Source organism: Lynx rufus, unplaced genomic scaffold (assembly GCF_022079265.1).
Source record: "Lynx rufus isolate CCGP_SWC_20201006 ecotype Redwood Valley unplaced genomic scaffold, mLynRuf1.p SCAF_6, whole genome shotgun sequence".
In the NCBI taxonomy this organism is placed as follows: Eukaryota; Metazoa; Chordata; class Mammalia; order Carnivora; family Felidae; genus Lynx; species Lynx rufus.
Genome location: NW_025814878.1, coordinates 53346495 through 53370153, shown reverse-complemented (window position 1 = coordinate 53370153; position 23659 = coordinate 53346495). Strand labels below are relative to the sequence as shown.

General features: G+C 34.8%; 1 pseudogene; it reads right to left on the bottom strand.

Annotated features, from left to right (window-relative positions):
• Positions 1-15607: 15607 nt before the first annotated feature.
• On the bottom strand, positions 15608-16550 carry LOC124528188 (heterogeneous nuclear ribonucleoprotein A1-like; annotated as a pseudogene).
• Between the last annotated feature and the right edge of the window lie 7109 nt (positions 16551-23659).

The window sequence follows — 23659 nt, the reverse complement described above, 5'->3', positions numbered from 1 at the left end:
CAGGAAAAAGTCTGGAAAACCTCCAAAAGCATGGAGGTTAAAGAACACCCTACTAAAGAATGAGTGGGTCAACCAGGCAATTAGAGAAGAAATCAAAAAATATATGGAAACAAACGAAAATGAAAATACAACAATCCAAACGCTTTGGGACGCAGTGAAGGCAGTCCTGAGAGGAAAATACATTGCAATCCAGGCCTATCTCAAGAAACAAGAAAAATCCCCAATACAAAATCTAACAGCACACCTAAAGGAAATAGAAGCAGAACAGCAAAGGCAGCCTAAACCCAGCAGAAGAAGAGAAATAATAAAGATCAGAGCAGAAATAAACAATATAGAATCTAAAAAAACTGTAGAGCAGATCAACGAAACCAAGAGTTGGTTTTTTGAAAAAATAAACAAAATTGACAAACCGCTAGCCAGGCTTCTCAAAAAGAAAAGGGAGATGACCCAAATAGATAAAATCATGAATGAAAATGGAATTATTACAACCAATCCCTCAGAGATACAAACAATTATCAGGGAATACTATGAAAAATTATATGCCAACAAATTGGACAACCTGGAAGAAATGGACAAATTCCTGAACACCCACACTCTTCCAAAACTCAATCAGGAGGAAATAGAAAGCTTGAACAGACCCATAACCAGCGAAGAAATTGAACCGGTTATCAAAAATCTCCCAACAAATAAGAGTCCAGGAGCAGATGGCTTCCCAGGGGAGTTCTACCAGATGTTTAAAGCAGAGATAATACCTATCCTTCTCAAGCTATTCCAAGAAATAGAAAGGGAAGGAAAACTTCCAGACTCATTCTATGAAGCCAGTATTACTTTGATTCCTAAACCAGACAGAGACCCAGTAAAAACAGAGAACTACAGGCCAATATCCCTGATGAATATGGATGCCAAAATTCTCAATAAGATACTAGCAAATCGAATTCAACAGCATATAAAAAGAATTATTCACCATGATCAAGTGGGATTCATTCCTGGGATGCAGGGCTGGTTCAACATTCACAAATCAATCAACGTGATACATCACATTAACAAAAAAAAAGAGAAGAACCATATGATCCTGTCAATCGATGCAGAAAAGGCCTTTGACAAAATCCAGCACCCTTTCTTAATAAAAACCCTTGAGAAAGTCGGGATAGAAGGAACATACTTAAAGATCATAAAAGCCATTTATGAAAAGCCCACAGCTAACATCATCCTCAACGGGGAAAAACTGAGAGCTTTTTCCCTGAGATCAGGAACACGACACGGATGCCCACTCTCACCGCTGTTGTTTAACATAGTGCTGGAAGTTCTAGCATCAGCAATCAGACAACAAAAGGAAATCAAAGGCATCCAAATTGGCAAAGATGAAGTCAAGCTTTCGCTTTTTGCAGATGACATGATATGATACATGGAAAATCCGATAGACTCCACCAAAAGTCTGCTAGAACTGATACATGAATTCAGCAAAGTTGCAGGATACAAAATCAATGTACAGAAATCAGTTGCATTCTTATACACTAACAACGAAGCAACAGAAAGACAAATAAAGAAACTGATCCCATTCACGATTGCACCAAGAAGCATAAAATACCTAGGAATAAATCTAACCAAAGATGTAAAGGATCTGTATGCTGAAAACTATAGAAAGCTTATGAAGGTAATTGAAGAAGATTTAAAGAAATGGAAAGACATTCCCTGCTCATGGATTGGAAAAATAAATATTGTGAAAATGTCAATACTACCCAAAGCTATCTACACATTCAATGCAATCCCAATCAAAATTGCACCAGCATTCTTCTCGAAACTAGAACAAGCAATCCTAAAATTCATATGGAACCACAAAAGGCCCCGAATAGCCAAAGGAATTCTGAAGAAGAAGACCAAAGCAGGAGGCATCACAATCCCAGACTTCAGCCTCTACTACAAAGCTGTAATTATCAAGACAGCATGGTATTGGCACAAAAACAGGCACATAGACCAACGGAATAGAATAGAAACCCCAGAACTAGACCCACAAACGTATGGCCAACTCATCTTTGACAAAGCAGGAAAGAACATCCAATGGAAAAAAGACAGCCTCTTTAACAAATGGTACTGGGAGAACTGGACAGCAACATGCAGAAGGTTGAAACTAGACCACTTTCTCACACCATTTACAAAAATAAACTCAAAATGGATAAAGGACCTAAATGTGAGACAGGAAACCATCAGAACCTTAGAGGAGAAAGCAGGAAAAGACCTCTCTGACCTCAGCCGTAGCAATCTCTTACTCGACACATCCCCAAAGGCAAGGGAATTAAAAGCAAAAGTGAATTACTGGGACCTTATGAAGATAAAAAGCTTCTGCACAGCAAAGGAAACAACCAACAAAACGAAAAGGCAACCAACGGAATGGGAAAAGATATTTGCAAATGACATATCGGACAAAGGGCTAGTATCTAAAATCTATAAAGAGCTCACCAAACTCCACACCCGAAAAACAAATAACCCAGTGAAGAAATGGGCAGAAAACATGAATAGACACTTCTCTAAAGAAGACATCCAGATGGCCAACAGGCACACGAAAAGATGTTCAGCGTCGCTCCTTATCAGGGAAATACAAATCAAAACCACACTCAGGTATCACCTCACGCCAGTCAGAGTGGCCAAAATGAACAAATCAGGAGACTATAGATGCTGGAGAGGATGTGGAGAAACGGGAACCCTCTTGCACTGTTGGTGGGAATGCAAATTGGTGCAGCCGCTCTGTAAAGCAGTGTGGAGGTTCCTCAGAAAATTAAAAATAGACCTACCCTATGACCCAGCAATAGCACTGCTAGGAATTTATCCAAGGGATACAGGAGTACTGATGCATGGGGGCACTTGTACCCCAATGTCCATAGCAGCACTGTCAACAATAGCCAAATTATGGAAAGAGCCTAAATGTCCATCAACTGATGAATGGATAAAGAAATTGTGATTTATATACACAATGGAATACTACGTGGCAATGAGAAAAAATGAAATATGGCCATTTGTAGCAACGTGGATGGAACTGGAGAGTGTGATGCTAAGTGAAATAAGCCATACAGAGAAAGACAGATACCATATGGTTTCACTCTTATGTGGATCCTGAGAAACTTAACAGGAACCCATGGGGGAGGGGAAGGAAAAAAAAAAAAAGAGGTTAGAGTGGGAGAGAGCCAAAGCATAAGAGACTGTTAAAAACTGAGAACAAACTGAGGGTTGATGGGGGGTGGGAGGGAGGGGAGGGTGGGTGATGGGTATTGAGGAGGGCACCTTTTGGGATGAGCACTGGGTGTTGTATGGAAACCAATTTGTCAATAAATTTCATAAAAATAAATAAATAAATAAATAAATAAAAATAAAAAAAATAAAAAAAATAAAAAAAAAATAAAGCTACAATCATAAAGACTGGTATTGGTGAAGGAATAGGCAGATTAATAAAACAGAATAGACAGCCCAGGTATAGACCCATACAAATGTAGTCAACTGATTATATTTCAAATCCACAGTTGAGCAACTGACTATGCAAAAACAATTCCTAGACACAAGTGGAAATTGAAATCTATACAATGTTCTCAAGAATATTGAACCCATAAAATCTACTAATTGCCTTTCCACTATGCTGAAGTCACTACTTGATAAAAATGCTACCATTTAAGCAGTTTATATAAGTGATTTTAGTTAAAAAAGAAAAAAAAAGCAGAAGATGAGAACACTTGGACACTACAAAACACACATTTATGGTAAAAAGTTTTCAAGCTTGTCAAATGATTAGCTTCTCCCATCCTCAATAAGTTTTTTTATAATAAAAAAATGGGTCATTTCTTTTCTAGCTTTTTATTAAATGACTTCACACAAGAATGTAGAATGTTGTTTGAGGTCATATATAAAATTTGAGTCCATTTTGTTAAATCAGGATCCATTTACTCAAGATTACACTGTCTTTAGAATAGAGAATATTACCATCCTGCCCTACTTTATCTTATAAAACCAAGACACATAGTAAAATGAATATAGTCCCTTTTCTCCACAGATAGCATGTAATGAGATAAGAAAATATATCACATTGGCAAAAAAAAAAAAAAAACAGCTCATTTACAGTACATTTTTCAACTAAAAAATTGCAGGAAATATACCCTATTACTTAATAGCATAATACTATACAACCACCCTAAAAATAAACGATTGGCATAATGTTACGTAGATTAATGCTGCCCAACTATAAAGATAAAAGCCTTTTTAAGTAAAACTACAGATTTTTGGTGACTTTGCATATCATCTACTAATTGATTCACCAATTGGACTATGGTATGTGCCAAGAAATATGTTGGGCCTGGGGTAAGAAGATAAACAAGATGTCTTTGCCATGGGTAGTTGAGTGTGTTATAGTGGGAATAAAAGCATCCAGCATCCTTATGATAATGCCAAAAACATACAAAATATTATTAATTTCCAATTTTGTCTGAGTGACTACTGTATTATCATTTGTCCTATAAGCATGCTATGCACAGAAAATAATATTCCACAAAATGTGGAAACCTTACAAATATCTAGGAGCATAAAAGATATGTTCAGAGTGGCTGAAGCACTAAGTATAAGAGGGATGACAGCAGTAGATGAACCTGAAAGGGCAAATTGAGGCCAGATTGTAAGGGTATTTATACCTGCCACCACTGAGTCATTCTTGGAAGAGTCAGGTACTCTAGTAAATGAACCATAAAAAAAAAAGTGGTATGTATATACAACCTCTGCAAATTCAAGAAAGAATTTATAAAAAATTTAAGGAAAATTCTAAGATGTTACCCATACAAGTAAACATATGAGCAATATAATACTATAGTTCAAAAGAATCATACTTACGTGCTCTATGTCCATTAAAAATTCTTTTTTTCCCAACTGTTTTGAACTTTTTGTTTCCTGAAATTTTGTTTTTAGTAACTTTCTCCAGAATTTTCTAAGCCATATTATTTACCACCCTTGAATATAGTTTCCTGTTTCCTTTTTACAAAATGAAATCCATAATCTAATAGTTAAAATATTGACTCTACTAAGATATTCAAAAAAGGATGCTATATTTTTTACAGTTAATTTTACCAAAAAAGGAGAGTAATGGGATTATCATTGTAAAAAGTGTAAGATCCCAGCCTATTCCTAATTTAAAAGTCAATGACTGTAATGATATATTTATTTAGAAATATGTGAAATGTGTGGTTAATAAGAAAAATAAGACAGTAATTCCTTCTTTCATATTCAAAGCTATAAATTCAATTCCATGATCTAATACTTCAAAGACACAAAAGATATCTAAAATAACAGACAAACCTATTTCACATACATTTTCTTTAGCTTCTTTCAAGAAGTCTTTTGAAATAATTAGAGTCACAAAAAATTGCAAAAAATATGGAGATGCCTCATGTATCTTTCAACCAGTTTTCACCAACATTTTCATAACTATAGTATGATATCATACCCAGAAAAATAGCATTCGTACAATCAATAAAATGTATCCAAATTTCACCAGTTTTATCTGTACTCATTTGTGTGGAATCACGGGGTATGTAACCTTTTGACATGAATCACAATTATTTTCAATTTCTTACCCAGTAATTCCAAAACTTGGGTCATATCTGACAGAGTGTCTGATTCTGATGCTTTCTTTGCCTCTTTTTTGTTTTGTGTGTATGTTTGTAGCATGCCTTATAATTTTTTTGAAAGTCAGTCATGACATATTGGATAATAAGAACTTTAATGTGAGGTTTTATATTGAATTGTGCTGTGCTTAATATTTGTTTTTCCTAAAGGTTCCAGAGGCTCTAATTTCTCTAATGTCCTTGGTTTTATATCCCTTGTTGTCTTTGAGCTTCCCTAATGACACCTCTTTAGATAAGAGTCTGCATCTTGCCACAGTGTAACCCATTGTAACCCATTGTTATTATGCTAGATCCCTCTTGGCATGGTCAGTAGGTGTGAGGGTAAGGAAACGGTCTACAATCTGATGATTAAATCTCAGCAAATGTTTCTTAGCTTTTCCCCTGTAGGGAAGACTGGAAGACTAGACAGCACTGGAGGAGGACAGATGCCTCCCCACCTATGTGGGACAATATTCTGGTAAAGTCTTTTTTTTTTCCTGGAGTGTAAAGCTTTTATTTTTTTATTTTTTTTTTAATTTTTCAACGTTTATTTATTTTTGGGACAGAGAGAGACAGAGCATGAATGGGGGAGGGGCAGAGAGAGAGGGAGACACAGAATCGGAAGCAGGCTCCAGGCTCTGAGCCATCAGCCCAGAGCCCGACGCGGGGCTCGAACTCACGGACCGCGAGATCGTGACCTGGCTGAAGTCGGACGCTTAACTGACTGCGCCACCCAGGCGCCCCGTCCTGGAGTGTAAAGCTTTTATAAAAAATACTCCCAGTGTATTTCACAATGACTAATTCTCCCCTTCATCCATTAGTGGCTCTTTGTTAGGAGAACCAGGTGGAATTCCTGGAGGTAAAACTTATGAAAGTGTGGGCCCTCACTAAGAATGTGGCTCCAAGAGTTTCCCACTGTCAACCTGGTCCACACTTTGCCTCTAACAATTCATTACACTTATTATAAGTGATGAAACAAATATGTGACTAGTGGTTCTGCTCCAGGTAAGCAGATCTTGGACGTGATTCCTTGAAAGATCTATCTATCTTCCTAGAAAGATCTATCTATCTTTCCAGATTTAGAGGCAGCAACTGCAACCTCGGTTCACTAATGAATATAAGAAAAATGTTGATTTTCAGCGTTTTAGCTTTTTTTGTTGTAAATATGACAGTAATGATTTCCAAGCTGTTTAGATGTCAGAACTGAAGTCAGATGTCATATGTAACCTTTAAGACTGGTCTTTTTTTATTTAACGTGTCTTTGAGAATCATTTAGGTTGTTGTATATATCAGTAATTTGTATCTATTTCTTGCCATGTAGTATTCCACAGTATGGCCGCCCCACACATTGTTTCATCATTCACCTGTTGCAGGATATTTGTGTTGTTTTCTATCTGGGACATTATGAATAAAGCTGCTATGAATATTTTTGTTTAAGTTTTTATGTCAATATAAGTTTTCATTTCTCTGGAATAAAGCCCAAGAGTATAATAGCTGGGTTGAATGGTAGCTGTATGTTTAGTTTTCTTAAGAATGTGCCAAATTGTTTTTCAGAGTGGCTGCGCTGTTTCACGTTCCTACTAGCAATATGTAAATGATTCAGTTTCACTGTAACTTCACAATTATTTCACATAAAAACACTGCTACATGTATTAAATATAATTTATTTTATCTTACAATTGTGCCTAATATTACTACGTTTATTCAAGATAGTTCACACTTGAAATTAGTATTATTATTAATAATATAATTTCTAATGTGTATTGGTTGGTTTTAATGAAAAATTATTTTAAACCCTATACCTAATTTCTCTGTTCTGAATTTTTTTATGTCACATATGTTTAATAATTTCTATGAAACAGTTCAAAATATATGACACCATGTTAGTTAAGTTTATATATGTAAACTACTTAGAACAGTGACAGGATTACAATATATTCATTGATGGCATTGCGCTTCTTATGTGATTATTCAACTTTTTTCCCTCCCCACTTCTCTTCCCCAGCATGTCACTATCTATATCAGTGTGTTTTTGTTTGTTTGTTTGTTTGTCTTTGCTAACGATTTCTGTTAGTGTTCAATTATTCTATTAATCTAATCTATATTAATGGTTGAAAGTTAGTGTCTTACAGGTCAAGTAAATCAATTGTTGTCTTTAAATAATATGATAATCCCCAAGAATAAATCTAATCATGGGTATTTCAGGGAGGTGGAACTGGTATCTCTTGAACTTAGATTAATGTTATTCCTCACAGGACCTTCCTTGTCAATGAATCTTATTGAAGCTGCAATAAATCAATGAAAGCAAAGTGTACTTTAAAATTACGTGGACAACTAAGAGAATAAACTTTTAACACATTATTGTACCTTTTTTAGAATCTGTATGTAAAGAAATCACACATGAGTCAGTGGCAACACAGTGTGTTATAGAGATATATAACACACACTGTCAATCAGCAGATACAAAATTAATATATGAGATTATTTAGTTCTTTAATTATAGATGGATATTCATACTTGTGCAATATTGATACCTTTTTATGTGGCTAAAATGGTTTACTTATTTTATTTTGCTTTTTTTTTAACATTTATTATTTTTGAGAGAGAGAGAGACAGAGCACAGCCAGGGAAGGGGCAGACAGAGCGGGAGACACAGAATCTGAAGCAGGCTCCAGGCTCTGAGCTGTCAGCACAGAGCCTGAAGTGGGGCTCGAATTCACAAGCTGTGAGATCATGAGATGAGCCATCATATGCTTAACTGACTGAGTCACCCAGGCGCTCCATAAAATGGTTTACTTATTTTTTGTATATCTTATAAAATCTAAATAAAAATATTATTTGGGAAATAAACTATGAAAAAGTAAACCTAAACACAAAAATAGATAAATATAGGAAATCTAGTTATATTTTAAGAGAAACCCCCCTTATTGTTTTAATAATGCAATTCAGTTTAGGAAATAAAAAGTTAATATCACCTTTCCAATATACCTTATTTGAATTATTAAAGTGGAATGAAGAGAATACTGAATTTTAAGACTACTGGCATATCTAGCTTATTTATTTTTTTCTACTGATTATGTGCCCCTTAAATATAGATACTATGCTAGTTTTTGGCTTCATATCCTAGATCTGTCTCTTCTAAACTGACTTTGTGGCTCCCTTTACCATTCTGGGTCACAACTTCCTTCTCTTCCAAAATGCCATCAGATTATATTTATTATTCTGGGCTCTTGTATTTAATATATTTTCTCAAATGTCTATGATTTGAAGTAAAGTGCCTGTGTGCAACTATTTATTGTCTACCATAGAACTTCAATGACTGAAATGTTTTGTTTGGAATCCCAAATTGTATCATAATGTGGCAGACCTATGTAATGCTGGAAATACATGATAAATAAGATATAATTTGTTTTTAACTAATTTTAACATAAATGTAAAATAAAAGCATCCAACAATTGTTATGGAAACACAAAGAAGTACCTCAAACTATCAAGCTGAAGGTAGAGGTGGGGCAGGTTTCTGAGAAAGATTCATTGAGAAGGTAAAATGCAGGACAGATGTTTTGAAGTATGAGTCTAAGTTTACCTGGCAGACACAAAGAGCCACTCTGCAGACATTATGACTGAAATAACAGATAGCAACTTATTTATGAATTGTTATTAGAATAAGTCATAAAAATTATCCAAAACTTAGAAATAGGCAAAAGAGAATACTAGTGGTTTTAAGTGCATTCTGGACTTGACTTTCTATTGTCTGGGCTATTTTACAACTGAAGGAGAAGACCTCAATGTATAGATTTTCGTCCTATAGATTTAAAAATAATTTATTTTCACTAAAACAAAATACTTTTCAAGTTATATTTTGTGGCTTTGTTAGACATTAACCAGTTTTTAATCTAATTCAGCAATCTAGTAAATTGCCTTATATGTATCTACTTTTTCAAATGCTCCCTGAGGTAATTTTAACATCTTGCTAATTCCCACCTCAATTAATGAGTTGAATATGATAATTTTCATGAGTTCATTTAGTTTGAAGAGTAATCATGATATATCTTTTATTAAAAATACACTTTAAGGGGCGCCTGGGTGGCGCAGTCGGTTAAGCGTCCGACTTCAGCCAGGTCACGATCTCGCGGTCCATGAGTTCGAGCCCCGCGTCAGGCTCTGGGCTGATGGCTCAGAGCCTGGAGCCTGTTTCCAGTTCTGTGTCTCCCTCTCTCTCTGCCCCTCCCCCGTTCATGCTCTGTCTCTCTCTGTCCCAAAAATAAATTAAAAAAAAAAAAAGTTGAAAAAAAATACACTTTAACAATTAAGACTATTTTGTTCTCACAAATCATCAACACAATGCAACTTTTTTTAAAAACTGCTTTGTAAGCATTAGGTTTATAAACTCTGAGAACAGGGTTTATATATAATACCTGTCTGGACAGAGATGACATTGGCAGTTTTATCTATTTATGGAGCAAATATTAAGAGAGCTAAGGACAGACCAAAAATTTTACAGCTAGTTATAGTATTGTGATCTAAATAATACCCCACTCTTTCACTGAAATCTGTTGAAAGTTAGCCCATCATTCAAGACTTTTTTCAAATGCTGTAAATATTTCTCAGTGTATTAAAATGAAAAGTTAAGGCCAGAGAAGGTATGGGCCAAACATGTGTGAGTTTATGTATCTGTTCCATAAAAGGAAGCGCATAAAGGGGCGCCTGGGTGGCTCAGTCGGTTAAGCATCCGACTTCAGCTCAGGTCGCGATCTCGCGGTCCGTGAGTTCGAGCCCCGCGTCGGGCTCTGGGCTGATGGCTCAGAGCCTGGAGCCTGCTTCCGATTCTGTGTCTCCCTCTCTCTCTGCCCCTCCCCCATTCATGCTCTGTCTCTCTCTGTCTCAAAAATAAATAAACTTAAAAAAAAAAAAAGAAAGCCCATATGACTTTGGGCAAATCATTTTCCATCAAGTTAGATTAAGAATTAGGTTGGAAATCTTATTTAGCACAATAGATATTCAAATTCTAACTTTTATGATTACTTCCATTTTTGGAAGGCTAAATTAGGAGACAAAAGCCATATTTGTATATCTTTGAATCTGTCATTGTCATGTTTTTTTTCTTCCATTCACTTATATTTCCACATTATATCTCATGGCATGAATGTATCATATCTGTGTTAAATGATATAATAATTATGATGGTGTAGAGTGGAAGTAAAGTAGCAAAAAATAAAAACCTCAGTGAACAAATCCAATATGATATTGGGCTACCTAACAGCAAATTCAGAAGTAAGAAAGTTCCATGATTGGTTAATTCAGCAGCTCACATAACATGATGCTTAGGGATATGTTTCATTAATATATAAAATAAATGAATTATGTAAATGCCTGACAGTTTTTTAATAGGATAACTATTATAGCTAATCAAAAATTGAAATGTCTAATAGTGTAAATATCATTCGGTTATTCATTTTACAAGGTACAAGTATGGACATAAATATAACACCTGTGTAACTAGCTGTAAGTTAACACTTTTCTGACGAAAGAACAATTACACTAAATTACTCATAAAGACTATTTCAGTTTCTAAATTATCTGATATGGTTCATTGTTGGTTTAATGTAAGTTTACAAAACTTGTTTTTTTTTTCTTTTTCAAAAGAACTTAAATGGAAAAAATATTTATAAGTCATCTCATCACTGTAAATGACCAAAGATATTGGAAATATTGAATAAATTTTAGACTATCCCATAAGAGAAGAAATCTCTCAAAAAGTCGTGGTATTTTGTGTGTGCCAGCTATTGATGAGGCATTATTTTGGTATAGGGAGAAATTTGTGCTTCATTGAAACCTATGCATTTCTATACTCAAAACACACTTTCAGGTTAGGTGATTCTATCCCTTTGCATAGATTTTCTTTTTTCTTTTCTTTCCTTTCCTTTCCTTTCCTTTCCTTTCCTTTCCTTTCCTTTCCTTTCCTTTCTTTTTTTTACAAGCTCTTTTGCATCTTTATTACCAGTAGGTAACTGAAAAAGATGTACCTGTCCAATCACCCTATGGGAAACCAGTTTTGTCTCCATTTCCATGTTTGTTCAAATATTACTGAACTATAAATGTATCTGTTCTTCAGATTCTCTTTTGAAGCAGTTACAACTTCTGTCTATTTCCTTCTATTGATGAGTATAATCAAAAATCTTTAGCTTATGTTCATCTTTATATTTGTATAAGAGTAATGATTTTAACTTTTATGGAAAATTATCTTTTAATAAACTAAGTATATAAGACTGAGAAACAATGTACTCTTGACTCATTAACATGTTTATTAGAAAATAAAAGTGGGAGGACAATTTTATACTGGGTAGTCAAACAGACCACCTCTATGTGATGACATTTGAGAAGGAAACTAAGAATCAATCACCTTTTTAATAATTTTAATTTGATCTGGAGGTCATTCTGCCTGATATTTGGAAAGTGTGTTGCGGTACAACAACATTGTAAGAAAGAGATCAATTAGAAGAATTTTTTAAATGTCTCAGTGGGAAATGATTGCAGCATGGATTGGTGTACAGGAGATAGAGGAAAGTAAACAGTTTAATGAATGTTGCAAAGGCAGCAATATTGGTGGTTTAGATATTATGGTTGAGGCAAAGTGACATAGGTATTTGGAATGACAAAGAGGTTTTGACTGAGCAAGTAAGAGAGAGTGGTACAATTTACCAAAATGTGGTCTGCAGTGTGAATGGAGTTTTTACCAAGGGAATTAGTATCACTGCATAGATTTTTTTTATAGTCAGCCAAATATTTATTTTAATTTTACCTGTAGGATTGATGATTTTACCTATTGCTTAGGTGATTATCAAATTCCAGACCATTTCAATGTGTTTATTGTATGATTTTTATATAATAGAAGTTTATAAAATGTTCATGACACCAACTACACAAAAGTAGCATGTTTACTGTTTGACCTGTATCAAGAACCCAGTAAATAAATTCTCAGATAAAACATTTTTTTGGCAAACTCAGGTGCTAAAATTCAAATTTAGAAGTAAATCCATATTCAGATGAGTTATGATAGGAAATAATATAGCTAACAAGGCCAGTGAAAGTAGTAAAGTGTTGAAGAAATTCTCTTGAGAATTGTGAAATAATCCTTATATTTTGAATGAGTGATATTGAAAGAAATAAAGCACAGAATATGTGGAAAATAGGAGAAGAGAAAAGGGAATGCTATTTTGAACATGAACAGATTGCTCCTACAGGCATTTATGCAGAAAGCCTTTTCTAACAGCTCTCAAATACACACCCACACTTTACAGTTCAGTGAACTCAATTTGAACAATAAATCTATACCATGACCTGATGCTGAAAATAATGTAAACCAAAAAAAAAAAAATCTTGACAATACTTCTTTAAATTCAGATTAATGAATATTTGTGTTTCAAATAAGTCTTCATAAAATAAAAGTGTTAGCACATAAATGAGATTATTTATTAATGATAAACTGAATGTAAGAAACATCTAAGATTCTTAGGAGAGTCTTTGCTATAGAGAATTTCCCCTTCATAAAATCAAATATTTTAGAGTCAGTTCCCAGCATAGGATTTATTGGGTTTATTGGTTTTCATTAAATTAAATCCTAAAAGACTGAAATTAAATATCTTTCAAAATTACTCAAACCTATAGCGGTATACCTGGTATCTGGTGGACAAAGGATTCCTTAGGTCAGAATTTACTGTTCAGTGGAGAGATCAGAAAAGCATGAAGCAGGATGTAACAAGGGGAATGCAATGGGAAAGGTAGCTACATTTTCTTCACTAGCATAGTTACCATACTTTTCAGTTATAAAAGAAAAAAATATATATATATATATGCATGAATGCATGTATGTATATTAAATAGGAGGTAAAAGATAGAATACTAGATGTTTTTTGTTTTTCTTTCTTTTTTTCTTCTTCTTCTTTTTTTTTTTTTTTTTCTGAAACAACGTAGGAGGGGTGCCTGGCTGGCTCACTCAGAAGAGCATGCAAAACTTGATCCCCGGGCCATGGGTTTAGGCCCTGTGTTGGGTGTAGAGATTACCAAAAATATATATAAACTTTGAAATAATACAGGAAAGTTGAGGACTTAATATTGTTTTACCAACTCCTCTCGCATCATGACCCCTACAACAATGTTCTAACGCATCACATTCCTATTACTCAAACTCCAAATCAATACAAGGTACATTCCTGCAATGCTAAAGCTAAAATTTAATAAAGTCCCTTGGTTTATATTTCTTAAATAATGACGGGTGAGGAAGTCTTCTTTGAAATAGAAGAAATCAAATAATTCTGAAAAGATTAATTGAAAAATTCATAAAAGTTTCCCACTAGGACGGTAGTTTGTGAGAGAGAAAAAAAGAAATACAAAAAAAAAAAAAGTTCTTGTGTTCATATATTTACTTTGAAAAATTTCACCTGCTGTTAGCTTCTTTGTAATAAAAGAAAAACCTAATAGAAAAAGAAAGTTTGTAAGTTATCAAGAAAATATTAACCCATTTCACATTAACAGAAAAAAAATCATTAGGTGATATAATTTTATCAGTGCAAAGATTTTTGAAAGTAAAAGGTGTTCTTCAATTTTCATTTTGTATTACACTGTGAAGGCAAAAATGTTCTTATTCTATTTCCTTTGTTTCTGAATAATCATATTATTTGAAATGTTTGTATTTACAGATAAATTTATTGCATTTGACAATGGACACTTTCATATAATGGTTCAAATTGATTTATCCTAAGATACTTTTTAACATACCAGTTAATTATAAACAACACTGAAACAGGCATAGTAAACATTAGTATACACAGTATACATTAGTATAGTGGTTGTCTACATTAGGAAAAGTTTGTTAGCTTATGTTTGGAGGAAAAATTCCTATGATATTATACAAAAATATTTTATGTGCACAAAATATAATATATAATTCAGTTTCATTTTTTAATTCTGCCATATTTCTACTAGTATCTATAGTGGTAAAAATGTTATACAGTTTGTTTAATGTGTATTTGTCCATCGAGTCTTTAAAAATTTACTATGAATTAAAAAATAAATACTTTTAACATGCACATTTCTTAAATTATGAAGCTAGGAATATCTCAGTTTCTCTACCTCACTACCGTCATCTCAGCTAGGCTATAGCAATGGCCTCCAACCAAATCTCTGTCTCTATTTTTCATCTCACTACAGTCAATTTTGTATATAGCTTAGATTACCTTTTAAAAGAATTCTATCTCCATCACATTCAAAATACAATAAACTATTATGTTCCTGCCATGTAAAGTCCCACCAATCATCTGGTCCCTTTATATCTCTCTGATCTTTTGTCCCTTTATCCTGTGCCTGACTCTAGCTCATGAACCCTGACAACATTGGCCGTCTTGTTGTTTATCACTAGATTATTCCAGATTTGGTCCTGCTTCAGTACTTTAGCACCTCCTGTATGGTATGCCCTAAATAGCCCTCTCACATATCTTCATATCATTGTATGGCTTAATCTTTGCTCAAATTTACCCCTGAGAGAATTATATTTTTACCATCTTTTCTAAAATTCTGTTTAATCACTTTCTATTATCCTACCCTGATTTTTAAATTTGTATTTATTATTTATTTATTTATTTATTTAAAAAGGCACATTTATTCAGAGTCATGATCAGACTATTACATTTAGCAATCAACAGCATGGGAGCAAAAAAATCTACATTAAAACCCTTTGTTGGAATGCTTTACACTTTCCATTGAACAGAAACTAAACCTGTTATACAATTAGTCACAAATTCAGCCCTCGAGTTTTTTGTCCATACACATGAGTTTTGTCTAAAACATGTCTTCTTTGTAGCAGCTAGGCCCTGCCACCACTGTGCTTGGCTGAGTTGACAAATGTGTTATAACCTGTGCTTTCTCTGTCACTTCTCTGGCTCTCCTCTCCTCCTAAGCTTTGTTTCCTGCCGGTAATTAAAATCTTTTGTCACTGCCATAGCTACTGCTGCTGCTGGAACTGCCATAACCACCTTGGTTTTGTGGTTTGGCAAAGTATTGGCCTCCACCACCATAGGAGCCAGAGCTTCTGCCTCCAAAATTTCCTCCTTTAATGGGTCCAAAATTTGAAGATTGATTGTTGTAATTGCGAAAATCATTACAGCTTCACCACTTCCAAAGTTGCTTCCATCATTACCAAATCTGTTATAGCCATCCCACTGCCACCATTATTCACCACCACCTTGACTGCCACCAAACCCACCTCGCCTACTGATGTTTCTTCCACGACCAAGGTTGTCACTCCCACCAAAACCACCTCCAAAGCCACCACCAAAGCTTCCAGAACAACTTTGACCTCCTTGGCTGGATGAAGCACCAGCCATCTCTTGCTTAGATAGAACTTCCCTTACTTCACAGTTGTGGCCATTCACAGTATGGTGTTTTTGAATGATAGTCTTGTCTACAAATTCATGGTCATCAAATGTTACAAAAGTAAAGCCTGTCTTTTGCCACTGCCTTGGTCAGTCTTGATTTCAATCACTTCGGTTTTCCCATACTATTCAAAATAGTCTCAGATGATGTTCTTCAGTGTCTTCTTTAATGCCACCTTCAAAATTTTTTTTCATAGTTAAGTAGGCACCAGGTCTTTGAGAATCTTCTCTGGTTCTACAACTCTTCCATCCACCTTGTGTGGCCCTGCATTCATGGCTGCATCCACCTCATCCACAGTAGCATAGGTGACAAACCCAAAGCCTCTGGAGCACTTGGCGTTTGGAACTCTCATTACCACACTGTCCGTAAGCATTCCCCATTGCTCAAAATCGCTCCTCAGACTCTCATCGGTTGCTTCAAAGCTTAAACCTCTGATGAAAAACTTCTACAGCTGTTCAGCATCTTTAGGAGTCTCTGACTTAGACATGACAGCAGTTGGGGCAGGGGAGAGACTTTAACGATGCTTACTCAGCAGCATCCAGGGGCAGAAACGTTAGGTTTTTTTTTAATGTCTATTATTGGTGTGTGTGTGTGTGTGTGTGTGTGTGTGTGTGTGTGTGAGAGAGAGAGAGAGAGAGAGAGAGAGAGAGAGACAGAAAGAGAGACAGAGAGAGACAGAGAGAGAGTGAGCAAAGGAGGGGCAGACAGAGAGGGAGACACAGAATCCAAAGCAGGTTCCAGGCTCGGAGCTATCAGCACAGAGCCCAACACAGGGCTCAACCTCACGAGCCCAACCACGAGATCATGACCTGAGCCAAAGTTGGATGCTTAGCTGACTGTGCCACCCAGGCTCCCCCTGCCCTAATTTTTATACCCACCATCACAATTATTTTGAAGGTGAATTCATAAATAATGCCAAATAAGTGACAGGGAAAAGAGTTTAAAGTTGGGAATAGAAACAATACCATAAGTCTCAGAGCAATTAAAATAAAAAAAATATATTAGTCATTGACCTTAGAACTTTAGAGACAAATGATGGCAAAGGCAACAACATTGTCATTTTTTCTTCAGGAAAGGCAAAATGCAGTAAGACAACCAATGAAAAGGAAATGAGAAGTGGAGATAATATATGTGTTTATCATTGCTATTGTTTGGTTATTTTATTGGATAAATGTCTTTGGATGATGTTATAAATTGAAGAAAAAGTAAGTAGAAAAACTAGTTGACTACATGGGAGATAGAAGAGATTTTGATGAAATAGATATCTGAGGAAATTAGGAAGAAAAGAAATCTGTGCAGGCATGAAAACAATGGCTTTGAGAAGGAGGCACTCCTAATCCAAAGGCTACAGAAAAGCATAAAGGTTATGAAAGATACAGAGGGATGAATTATATCCAATTAGACTTCATGCTAAAGTACTGGAAGTTATCTGGGACCAAAATGATATGGAAGTCAGGTCAAAATGTCTTACTTATCATCTTGGTGTTGTGATTATTTTTCCTTTTAGAAGTTAGCTTCCAGTCTATAGAAAAGAGGAGGAAGATCAGGAGATTGCATAGTTCGAATTTTATAAGGCAAAGAGGTCTGTAAACAACAGGAAGAGGAAGTCAAGCACCCTGCTATAGGAGAAGAAATGAGGCCAGAAATGAGTCTGATATATTCTCTAAGTTTTCATGGAATAGAATTCCATATTTTTCAGGAAATAGAAAATAGAGAGGTAAACATTTAGGTATTAAATCTACAAGCATCCTCATCATCAACATCATTATTATTCTAATAACCTTTATGTTTTAGATTTACAGTAAAATTTCAAAATAGTACAGAGAATTACCATCTACCTCACATCCACTTTCAGCAGTTATTAACATCTTATATTACTATGGTACATACTTATAGAGGATACATAATATCAGAGTGACCTATCACTGTTGATGTTACACTTGATTAACTGCCTGACAGTGTGTTTTCAGGTTTCTCCACCGTAATGTTACTCTTTTCCTTCTCTTTCCATACTTTACTTTTTGGAAGGAAGTCACTTATGTGCAGCCCCTTCTTGAATGGGACATTATCATCAATTTCCTTAAATGTGGAGAATAAATTATTTGGAATTATTCTGCATAGTAAATTTATCTCGTCTCTCTCACTTATTACTCAATCATTTGTTTATATCATTATGAATCCATGGATACTTATATTCTACACTAGGTTATAATCCAATACAATCTTTTTTTTTTCCTTAAATAGTTCTGACTTTCCCATTGAGCTCTCTTTCGGTTGGATCCTGTATACTTTTGACTTTTTCCTAAATTATAGTCCCTTTTTTGGTTGTTATTGTTTGTTTTAGTACTTTCCTACTTTCTGGAACTATAAGATATCCAGGCCCAACTTGTCTGTTTCCCTGGTCTTAAAGTCGTTGATTTATCTAGAAATTTATTGTTCTCATATTGAAGAATGTTATCAGAAGCTAATATACGGGCACTAACTATGCTTGTACTACTGGAGTATCTTTGTTTCCAGATGCTTTTATCTGACAGAGCAAGGAAATATATTTGTGTTTTATAATCAGTGGTTATATAAGTAATTATAAATATTTCTATATGTAACCATTTTTATCTATATTTAGCCAAATACCATTCATTCTGTTGTTTCCAATTTTAATCCATAACCTCTTGGTTCATTCTAGCCTCCTCTTGTTGCTTATCTGTAAACTTACACCCCAACAGTTAGAAACCTATCTGCAACAATCAGACATCCATTTACTTAAATTGTTAGAAGCCAATATTAATTTATAGTGGTTTTAAAGTTGCTGACCCATATCCCCACGAGAAGCTACTTTATCATCTAAAGTACGGTGTTTATGCCCACTCTTTTTGCCTATAGTCTGTTAGACAACAGTAATTCCCAAAGACTTAGATCAGCACCTTTTTGTCTTCTCCCACCAGTGAAGCTTTTTCACACTTGTTTAAAACATCAAAATTCTTTTTATATAGTTTCCTGTGGATCGTGGGACTCCTTGATCTCCTATTGATGTTTTAAAATTCACATACATTAAGGTTCACTTTGTGTTCTGTATGATTCTAAGGGTTTGGGAAAACGTGTAATGTCATATGTTCACCATTTTCCATATAAAAATACACTCAATATGAAAAAAATACATTTTGCCTTTTAATAACTATCCTTATGTCACACAGAATAGTTTCACTGCCCTAATAATTTCTTTTTGTGTTTCATTTATTTAATCTCACTTCTAAAAACCCTGGGCAAACATTGATGCATTTTCTGTCTCAATACTTTTACCTTTTCCAAAATGTGTAAATGATATTATAAAAATATAGCCTATACAGACTTATTTCACTTAATGATATGCACTTAAGAATCATCCAAGTTTTTGTAAAGATTTATAGTTTATTTCTGTTTATCACTGAATAGCATTCACTATATGAATGTACCTCAGTTGTTTTATCCATTCACTGGAAGTCCCTGTTATCTTTATTTATTTATTTTTATTTTATTTTTATTTTTTAATTTTTGAGACAGAGAGACAGAGCATGAGCAGGGGAGGGACAAAGAGAGAGGGAGACACAGAATCTGAAGCAGGCTCCAGGCTCTGAGCTATTAGCACAGAGCTTGACGCGGGGCTCGAACTCACGGACTATGAGATCATGACCTGAGCTGAAGTCGGATGCTTAACCTACTGAGCCACGCAGGCACCCCAGTCCCTGTTATCTTTAAAGTTTTATTTCCATGTACTTTTTTTTTCTAAATGTCCACTGATTCTACCAATCCTTCCTACCTAGCAGTCTTTACACCATTACACACAGATACGCATACATACACATAAACACACACCTATGTATAGTGGAAATTTAGCAATTTCATCAAAGTAGTCTCAGCCTCTATTATTCTCAACCTCAACTAATATAATAATACTTTGCTGCACTCTCAGAGCCAGCCTGACTTTCCTTGAAATCAGTGTTTAAGTCTGTGCTCTGTCAAAACTTCAAGTCAAATACAAATGTCCCCTGCTTACCTTACTTCAAGGGATTTCTATTGTGCTCAGTATAAAGATAAAACCACATATCAAGCCTCTGCAAAGCCCCGTGTAATTTGGACCTACTATAACATATTCAGTATTTTGAATATAGTAGATAACAGTAAAATATATAACACACATAATATATTTTCAATGTTTCTAATGAAGTTACCTTTGATAGTTCAAAACAGATACTTTAAAGTTTTTTTTGTTTTTTTTTTTGAGAGAGAGAGCACACATGAGTGAGAGTGCAAGTGGGGGAGGGGCAGAGAAAGAAGGACAGATGGACAGACAGAGAATCTCAAGCAGTCTCTGCAGCACTATCAGGGTAGAGCTGGAGGCGGGGCTCCATCTCAGGAACTATGAAATCATGACCTGAGACCAAGTCAAGAGTTAGAAGTTTAACCAACTAAGCCATGCAGGTGCCCCAAACCGGATACTTTAAATCACACCTCATTCCTGTTGTAAATTCCTAATTGTCTTAATTCCCTAATCTCTTCAGAGACTGGTGGTGTATGGAAGGTATTTGAGGATGTTATGGGTTTGGTTTTTTTTTTTGTTTTGATTTTTGTTTGCTTGCTTTGCTGTTGTTATTATTTTTTATCACATATACACAAGAATGCATGACTCTGTAATGTTAATTTGATTTTTATATTATATCTGTATCTGGAGCAAGTCTTGTGTTCCAGGTAATTCCATTACCAAAATGAGACTATGGCTTTTCTTTAAATTCCACCAAAAGCAAACTGATGAATAAAGACCGTGTAGCAGACTATGATAGCACACTCTACTGAAAGTTAGGGACACAGAGACATTTACATTTAATAGACAGGAACAACAACAAAGGACAAAGAATTTTCATGTAGACCATAGTTTCTCTAAGCTTCTCCTCTCTCCTGCTATTTCTCTGCCATTCTCTGACTCTTAGGGTTTTCTTTTTTCCTTTTATTAGAGACACTTCCTTTGCCTCCTCCCTGATATTTAATTATCTATAATTGAGAGCAATTTATCTCTGCATACTCTATTTAGTTCTTTGTATAACTGCAGTAGTGAAAGACTCATTAAAATATGGCTGTCATCTACTCCAGGAATCCCCTTTGCTTAGAATTAAGGAAGTAGGAAAAGTTGCATTGTTCCATCTTCAACTCTTAGAAGCCAACATTAAGTAAAACAATCAGTTCAGAGAGTTAGTTCCAGCCAGCATGAATTGATCAATTAAGATCAAAATGGCCATAAATGGTTTGGTTCTAAATTATGTTTTTTCCCCTATATCAATATTAGATAGCTGCACAATACATTTTAAAAAAATCCTTATATAAGTATTCTCTGTAACTATAATTGATTTATAGATGATAAGAGCTTACACACATAGAAGTTGATCAAAAATTAGTTAGAGATAGGAAGAGTAAGTCATTTGAAATCCTGGACCCAATTCCAATGTGTGAAGAGGAGTTTCCCCACACCAACAAAGAATTCTTAGATACCAGTTCACCTCCATTCAACTTAATTCTGGCTTTATCTACCTGGAACTAGCATTAGAGTCCACAGGTAAAGGCCTCGGGCAAACAAGACTGCCCCTACTTCAGATGCCAGTTCCAAATCCAGGTTGTTACCTATGCTTGCGACCAACTGGCTACAAATTAGAAATCCAAGAACTCCCTTCAAGTCAGGATGCCAATCACAAGTCCATGTTGCTACCCATACTCCTGACCAAGTGGTTATAAATCAGAAGTTGCCACAGCCCCCCTCCTTGGGTTAGATTTGTTTGCTAGAGCAGCTCACAGAATTTAGGAAACTCATTTACTTGTTAGATTACTAATTTACTACAACGAATATTAAAGGACAGGAATCAACGCTCAAATGAAGAAATACATAGGGTGAGGTCTCAAATGAAGAAGAATCTATCTTCCTGGGGTTTATGACATGACACAGTAGCACATGGAAGCGTTCTGGTTCCCCAAACCTGGAAGTTCTATAAACCCCCTACTTTCGGATTTCTATGAAGGCTTCATTACATTGTGATGATTGATTAATACCTTAGCCATTGGTGGTTGATTCTACCTTGAGCCCCTCCCTACTCTCTAGAAATCAGGAGGTGGGAATGAAATTTTCAACCCTTTAGTTCACAGATGGTCTCCCTGGCAACCAGCCCCCATCCTTGGAGCTTTCCAAAAGTCACCTTCATTAACATAAAAGCTTACTGGTGTTAGGGGCTTGTTATGAATAACCACACACCCATTTCACCTTTATGGCTCTGAAATGTTTTCCTGAACTAAAGACAAAAAGTGCTCCCCATGCTCTTATCACTTAGAAGATTCCAAGGGTTTTGGGAGCTGTGAACCAGGAATTGTAATGAAGACTAAATACATATGAGAAATATATTTTGGTCAACTGAATATTAACAATATTGCAGTAAGGATGAGGATCTTATGAATTAACACATAAAGAGCACTCAGCACAGTATAAGCATATAGTATTAAGTCAAATCATTTTGCTTTATTCATCTTCAGGTATCAGAACACAGCACAGAGAAGTCTCTGTGGAGGTTTTCAGCCATGGTGTAAATATGGTTTAAATTTGAAGACAATACAAAAAAAATCATTTAGTACACTTTGGTTAGCAAAAGGTAACTGTAAAAATGTATAAGTATATATACATACACATATATAAATTATAAATTATAAGAAAAATCTATAGGAAAAAGAAGCCCTGCTTGATTGATATTATAGTTTTTGATGTTGAGTTTCAAAGGACTTAATGCCAAAAGGGGTAACCTGCACTTCTACTCACTTACAATGCTTTTTTTTTTTTTTTTAACATTTTCCAGCTTAGCTCCCTCTGCATCTAGCAATGTTTGAAGTTTCTGTGTCTTAAATGATTTTTGGTTTACTATTACTACATTCAATTACTACAATTTAGCAATGTCGCTCCATACATTTATGAATTATTTTTTTAAATATTGCCATCACAGCTATTGAAGTTATTAAATATATATATGTACAAAATTATAAAGAAATAAAAAGTAAATTTTATGTGAACAAAGAGAATAATTCTTTCCCTTTTTTTTACACAGTATAGACAACTATTAGCTCGTTGTTATAGTTGTGCTTTGGGGGAATCTTTATATTTTTATTATGGGAGACAGGTTTGTTATTAATGTGAAATATTTCAATCAACACAGAATATCTCATAATTAAATTGAATCTGACATTAAAGTAATGAATTAGCATGTCATCAAACATTTTTATATATGTAATAACTTTCATCTAATTATTATAAAATAAATTTCATCTAAGATTCTTAATCATAAAACAAAGCAGGACAGTGAGTTATTTTTGATAGAGTGGGAAACTAAACCAAAAGATCAAGAGCCACAACAAAAAGGGACACCAAGAGAAGATTAAAAGAGAGAGCGTTGGTAGCATAGGTTTAAAAGATTAAAAGCTGAACGGAATAGAATTTTTAGATAAAAAGAAAACCACAAAGAGACATCGGGAATATGACAACAAAGATGCAGTAGAAAGCATAGTCAAAAATTAAATGAAAACGAAGGTGAATGCATC